Genomic DNA, 6115 nt, shown 5'->3' on the forward strand with positions numbered 1-6115 from the left:
TTTTGGACAAAGCTTTTCTTTGAACCTCAAATATTTTATAGGATTGTGGTGAGGATTAAAGGAGTTGATCAGGACACACTCTAAGTGCTGAAAACCCCAACTTAAACCTCTAATACACACACACACACACACACACAAATGATTTGTAGAAGTATTACTGATTTATATTATAACTTAATCCAGAGAGTAGAATAAAATTGTCAAGTCTAGACAGTCAGATAGATGGGGTGGGGGGAGAATGACTGTCTTTTATCAACTGATGGAATGGGATGCCCTATGCAAGGCTATAGTGTCTGGGACCTAAATCAGCATAAACATAAACACCCACTTCTCTTTTCTTTTGGCTGCCCCAGTCCCTCTGTTCTTAGTGCCTGCTACCTCATTCCTCAAGTGTCTGTGTCCCCCACACACCCAAAGTCACTTCTGAGACTGTTGAGAAACTCCAGCCAGAAGGGGCTGAAAGAACCCTGTCCTCTTGTCTCACTCCAGGACCAGGAGAGAAAATGTGCCTACATCCTAGAAATGGAAGGAAAATTCACAGAGAAGGCAGAAAGCTGTGGTAGAAAAGAAAGGAAGCAGACTGCTGAGAAGCCATCCAGAGGCCAATTCTCTTAGTGCAGAGAGATTATGAGCTGGGGCCCATGAACCCCCTTACAATTAGTGGCAGATTCAGAGAGGTGCCCACAGAATGGCAGGCAGAATGTCGTTTCCACCCCCCCACCCCCCCACCCACACACCCCATCACCCTCTCCCTTTCTCTCCTTTGCTATTTTCACAGTATCAGATCCCTGCAGGCAGCATTCCTTCCCAAGCCGGAGCTGCAGTACCAGGAGGCCCCAGTGGAACTACTGAGGTGTATCAGTAGAAGGCAGACACTCAACGCAGGCTCAGATAAGGCCCAGTAGGAGGCTGCCAGTTTTCAATCCAGCAGCCTGTTTCCTGAGGCTTTCCTTTGAGTTAGTGGCAGAGAGAATACTGTCTGGGGAAGGAGTTGTTGGTAGAACAGGGCTCTTCTGAGCCCTCCTTGGTCACCACAAGTGAGGCTCAGGCAATGGATTCAGTGCTGGTAGGAATCCTGTCCCTCAGATGGAAGGAAGTCAACACCTGGGCAAGGAGGGTGCTGAACCCATGTGTTTTTTGTTTGTTTGTTTGTTTTTTGTTTTTGTTTTTCACTGAAAGTATATTCCAATATGGTTGGAGGTGGAGAGAAGGAAGTAATGTCTGGATCCTAAGTTCTTGGCCATAGCTGGGAACCTTCTGGGAAGTCAATGATGGTTAAGGACGCTCTTTCGTGCGGTTGTGATATTCAGGAAAGAAGAGATGTAGAATCTGAAGATCTGAATTTGAAGTCTCACTCACTCAGTAAAGGATTGTGGTGAGTCACTTACCCCCTCTGTACCTCAGTTTCCTTATCTGAAAAAAAAAATGAAGTTGATAATACTGCACAGGGTTATTGTCCAGATAAAGAAGCCAAGGCCTGTTCATGTACCATGCCATTTCTCTGAGACGTTCTTGGAGAAGCTGGAGAGAGCATTTGCTAAGAGTTCAGACTCTGGAATTTGAGAGTTGGGGTTCAAAATCCTATTATTGAATTGAGAATAGAGATACTTATGCATGAAATTATTATCGGCAAGAGTTGGGATAGGGATCATCTTCCGTGGAGTTGAAGAATGAACACCACGAACACAGGGGTAAGCAAGTGAGCAGGAATTTTACTGAAAAGGAAAGTGAGAGAAAGACAGAATTCCCTGTCAGCATGCCTGGGAGGGCAAGAGTGTGGTTTAAGTCTTAGAGAACCCTTTCTTTTCTTTTAATATTTATTTTTTAGTTGGACACAATATCTTTATTTTATTTATTTATTTTTATGTGGTGCTGAAGATCGAACCCAGGGCCTCACACATGCTAGGCGAGCATTCTACCACTGAGCCACAACCCCAGCCCCAGCACCACTTCTTTTAAAGGCATGTAAGGAGAAGTTGATAAACTACATCTTGATTATTTTTTTTTATTTTTAGTTGTAGATGGACACAATACCTTTATTTATTTATTTATTTTTAGTTGTAAATGGACATTATAGGCTATTGATTGAACATCTGAGCAGCCATCTTAAATGTTAACCATCATCTTCTTTCGCTTTCCTTTACTTCCTCTTACCCTAACTCCCCCTCCCCTACTAGTGACCTACCCCATGGTACCATAATCCTAAACCAATCTCAGAAGGCTGAGAGGTAGTCCCAGAAGGATACGATCCCTTTGGTTTGGAAAGCCCCATGGTGTCATCGACCTAAACCTGTCCCATGCTATTCTCCACCCTCCTAGCTCTGACACAAGCACCCCAGCCTGTCCCATAGCACCACAGCTACAACTCCAAACTCTACCCCACAAAACATGAACATCTCGGGGCCTCTCTCTCATATAGACAGATGGCCTTTATTTGTCAGCTCTGACAAATAAACCCTCCTGTGTATCCCTGCCTGGTCTCCGTCTTTCATTTCTCTTTCACCTTTCTCTCATTCCTTGTTTTCCCTTTATTTTGGTGCAAAAACCCGGTATCAAGTTCTCTGGTGTGCCCGCTCCACTCTTCGAGAGTTACTGAGTGTCCCCAGGCCCTGATCCGGATTCCATTGTGGGATCAAGCCCACCATTCTGCCAAATGCCCTCTCTGCATCTACCACCAGACATTTTAGGTAAGACCCCTGTCTCTGGTTGACCTAAATGACCTATGGATCCCAGGAAATGACCGTTGAACATCTGGCACTCCCAAGGTTACAATGTGGTCAGGGGCACCCCAGCTACAGTTGATCCCTACTGTCGACTGAATCTATAGGTGGTCTTTTATTTGGGTCCTGGGTTTTGAGGAAAAAGCACCAAGGGTGATTGGGAGTTGTTCGTGGTGGGATGACCTCTCGGCCTTGGGTTAATCTCTATGGGCTTCTGCCCCTACTACATAGTCCTGGCTGGCGCCCAAGTGCCTCTACGGGATCCTGCCCTGACACTTAGCCAACCGTGGTGACGATCCCCTGATTGTAACTGTCCTCTTGACTGGGTGACGCTAGAGACTGGGGGATGGCCCACCTCTAAACTCATCTCTTATGTCTCACCATAGGTGGCTCCTCGTTCATTCCCTCCCATAGCCCCTTGGGCTGCCTCCTGGCTAACCTAGGGTCTCTCTCACCCTAGACACAAAGCCCCCAAAACTTAACCACTTGTGCAATCAGATCTGGCCTCAATATCCTTTGAATAATGATTCTAAATGGCCACTTAATGGCAACCCTATATTATCAGGGATCTTTCCAACTATTGTGAGTGTTCCAGAAAATGGAAAAAGATCCCCCTATCTTCAGGCCTTCTCTTTCTTCCTTCCAAATTATCCCTCTGCTCTTCCTGTTCTCCAACCCAGGTTCTGCTGGCTCTTAAACCTTCCCTTTTGGACCTCAGGACCCTCTCAAAACCCCACACTTTGACTTGCTAACAAAACCTCTCCCTAACGTTCTCCACCTTCTGCTCTGACTCTTCTGGGACCTCCCCACCTACTTTCAGTTCACCCGCTACTCACTCTTGCTCTCAAACAGCCCCCTCTACCCAGCCTGCACCTCTGCTTCCCTTTTGTGAAGTAGCAGGGTCAGAGGGAGTTGTCCAGGTACACATCCCTCTCTACCTTAGTGACCTCTCCCAAATCGAAAGGAGGCTAGGGGCCTTCACCTCCGATCCTTCAGAGTACACTAAGGAATTCCAATTCCTAACCCAATAATACAATTTAACTTTTCATGATCCTATCCAACACTCTCCTACCTGAGGAATGCAGGCGAGTTTGGGAGCAGGGTTAGGGAACAGCAGTTTTCCCCAGCTCCTTCCAGACCTGTAAAATGTAAATGGAAGAAGCCTCCTACTATACTAAACCAAAAAGTAAATTATATATGGTACTTTACTAATTACATAGTAAAGTAATTAGTATCCAGTCATTTTTTCTAGGACTCTTTTTTTTTTCTTAAATTCTATATTTTTGAGCTCATAATTTTGGTCCTATACACCTAGGTTAATGTATTTCTGATCAGTCTTATTTTTTATTCAACTATGAACTTTTTAAACATCTGTAACATTGCATGGAGATTCACCTGTGAAAAGCTACAAGGCCTTTACTTTTGTATGTATGCACACTCTGTGTTGTCTGTCCGTATGTGTGTGTCCATATGTCACGTACATGATATCAAAATTGGCAGATTGAAAATGTGTACTCATAAATTTAAAAAATGGATCCAAATACCTTTAATTCACATGATTAAAAATGGTTCAATTTAAATTGTGTAAACAGATGAAAGTAAAGATGTCCTTAAAATTAAACTTAACTCACAGTCTCTGTAGGTGGTCAAAGAACTACCAAAGTGTTGCTATCTATAAAATTTCTAATACCCGTTGTTTCTAGGACTTTTTTTCAATATGGAAGAAATGGCTAATACTGTTCAATACCTTGTCTGATATCTTGGTAAAAATAAGTAAAATAGATTTGACGTGGGATTACTCAAAAATGTGTTTGTTAGTCATTTGATTAATTCACAAGGTTAAAATGCTGTTAAATATACCATGAAGTGCTCTCAACACCTTGAATTCCATTGGGTAACATTATTGATGTTTTCATAAATTGGTAATGAAAAGAAAGGGTTTAAAGTTGCTTTGTCATCACTGGAAAAAGGTTACTAAAATTTTAAAGTCTCAACAGGTATAATTCTATATACTTGAACATTGTGTTTTCATGAAATGGTAAATAGATGTGATTCTATAAACAAAGGTTTATAGGAGATTTCTATATACAAATGCCCAAACGTTTCAACTATTCCAATTAAGAGTACTGTAAATAACATAAAATATTTCTTTTGATTAAAATGAAAAAATTTATCTAAATTCAGAAATTTACAAGGATTGTTTCAAAATGTGAACAGAAAAGAGGATTAACAGATGGGAAAGAGAAATTAGAAGGTTCTAGGTATGGAAACCATATTCAATAGAAGGAAAAGAAAGTGTTTCTGGATAAGTAAGTATTTATGTGATGAAGTAAATAAGAGGGTTTAAATAAGTGATAAAAAAGATCTTTGTAAGTTGGTTATATATGTATATAAAACAAGCAATAAAAGATATTTAAGGTTTTTCCCCCCTAAGGTCAAATGCTAATGTACTGATATAAACCAAAGCTTAATCTATGTGTTAAAAGGATAAGGATTTCTTAAAACATTAATTTACCCATAACATTGTGTTTATTAAGGTTTGTTTTTTTGAGCAAGTAATCTTGAAGGAATTAAGAAGTATACAACTGTGGTTAAACAACTGTTATTTTGTAATATTGTAATGTTATTTCTTTAAGAGAGCTAAACTGGATTGATATAAAAACATCAATGTATTTATGGTGCTATTACTCTTCTTTGTATATTAAATGCATTTATATCTTCCAGGTAAACAAGTCTTTAAGGTAGAAGCTTTAAAAGAGCATTATATCAAGCTGGTGTTCTCCAAACTAAAGATGTCTGGTAATTTTAGGCTTATGAGGATAACAAATTTTATTGGAGATTTATTTATATCACTTAATGTTCTATAACTGGACCTATTATCGATAGCATATATAAAGTTTTATGTTACTTTTTACACTGGGGTACAATTTAAATGTATTTTTAAGTTAATGAGAGCCTAATCTATGTAAAGGTTAATATTGCAAAACATAAAAGCATTTTGCTACTTTTCCACAAAAATGTTAAAAGTTCTCAGCCTTTCTTTAATTCGTGTTTTAAATGTCATATTAAATATTATATTGTGTTACTAATATTCATGTGAACTCAAGCAACAATATACATAAACTCTGTAAAATGATATTTAAGAAACAAAGAGCAGCTTCAGAACCAGAACACTATACCTAAGATTTATAAAGAGCCCCACCTTACTGAGATAAGGCTCTGCCTCCCATCTTAAACTACATGTCAGAATGACTCCAAAGTAGGCCAGACTTCAGTTCATTTAATGTTATGTTCAAAAGATTGATTTTTGTTGTTAAGATTACTAGGATCTCAAACAGGGGATATAATATATTACTCAGCCAAAATTCAAGATTACACAAGTTATTGCACAACTA

The sequence above is a fragment of the Marmota monax genome, unplaced genomic scaffold (assembly GCF_021218885.2).
Source record: "Marmota monax isolate L192 unplaced genomic scaffold, Marmota_monax_Labrador192_F-V1.1 WCK01_AAM20220418_F8-fsc00105, whole genome shotgun sequence".
NCBI classification, from domain to species: Eukaryota; Metazoa; Chordata; class Mammalia; order Rodentia; family Sciuridae; genus Marmota; species Marmota monax.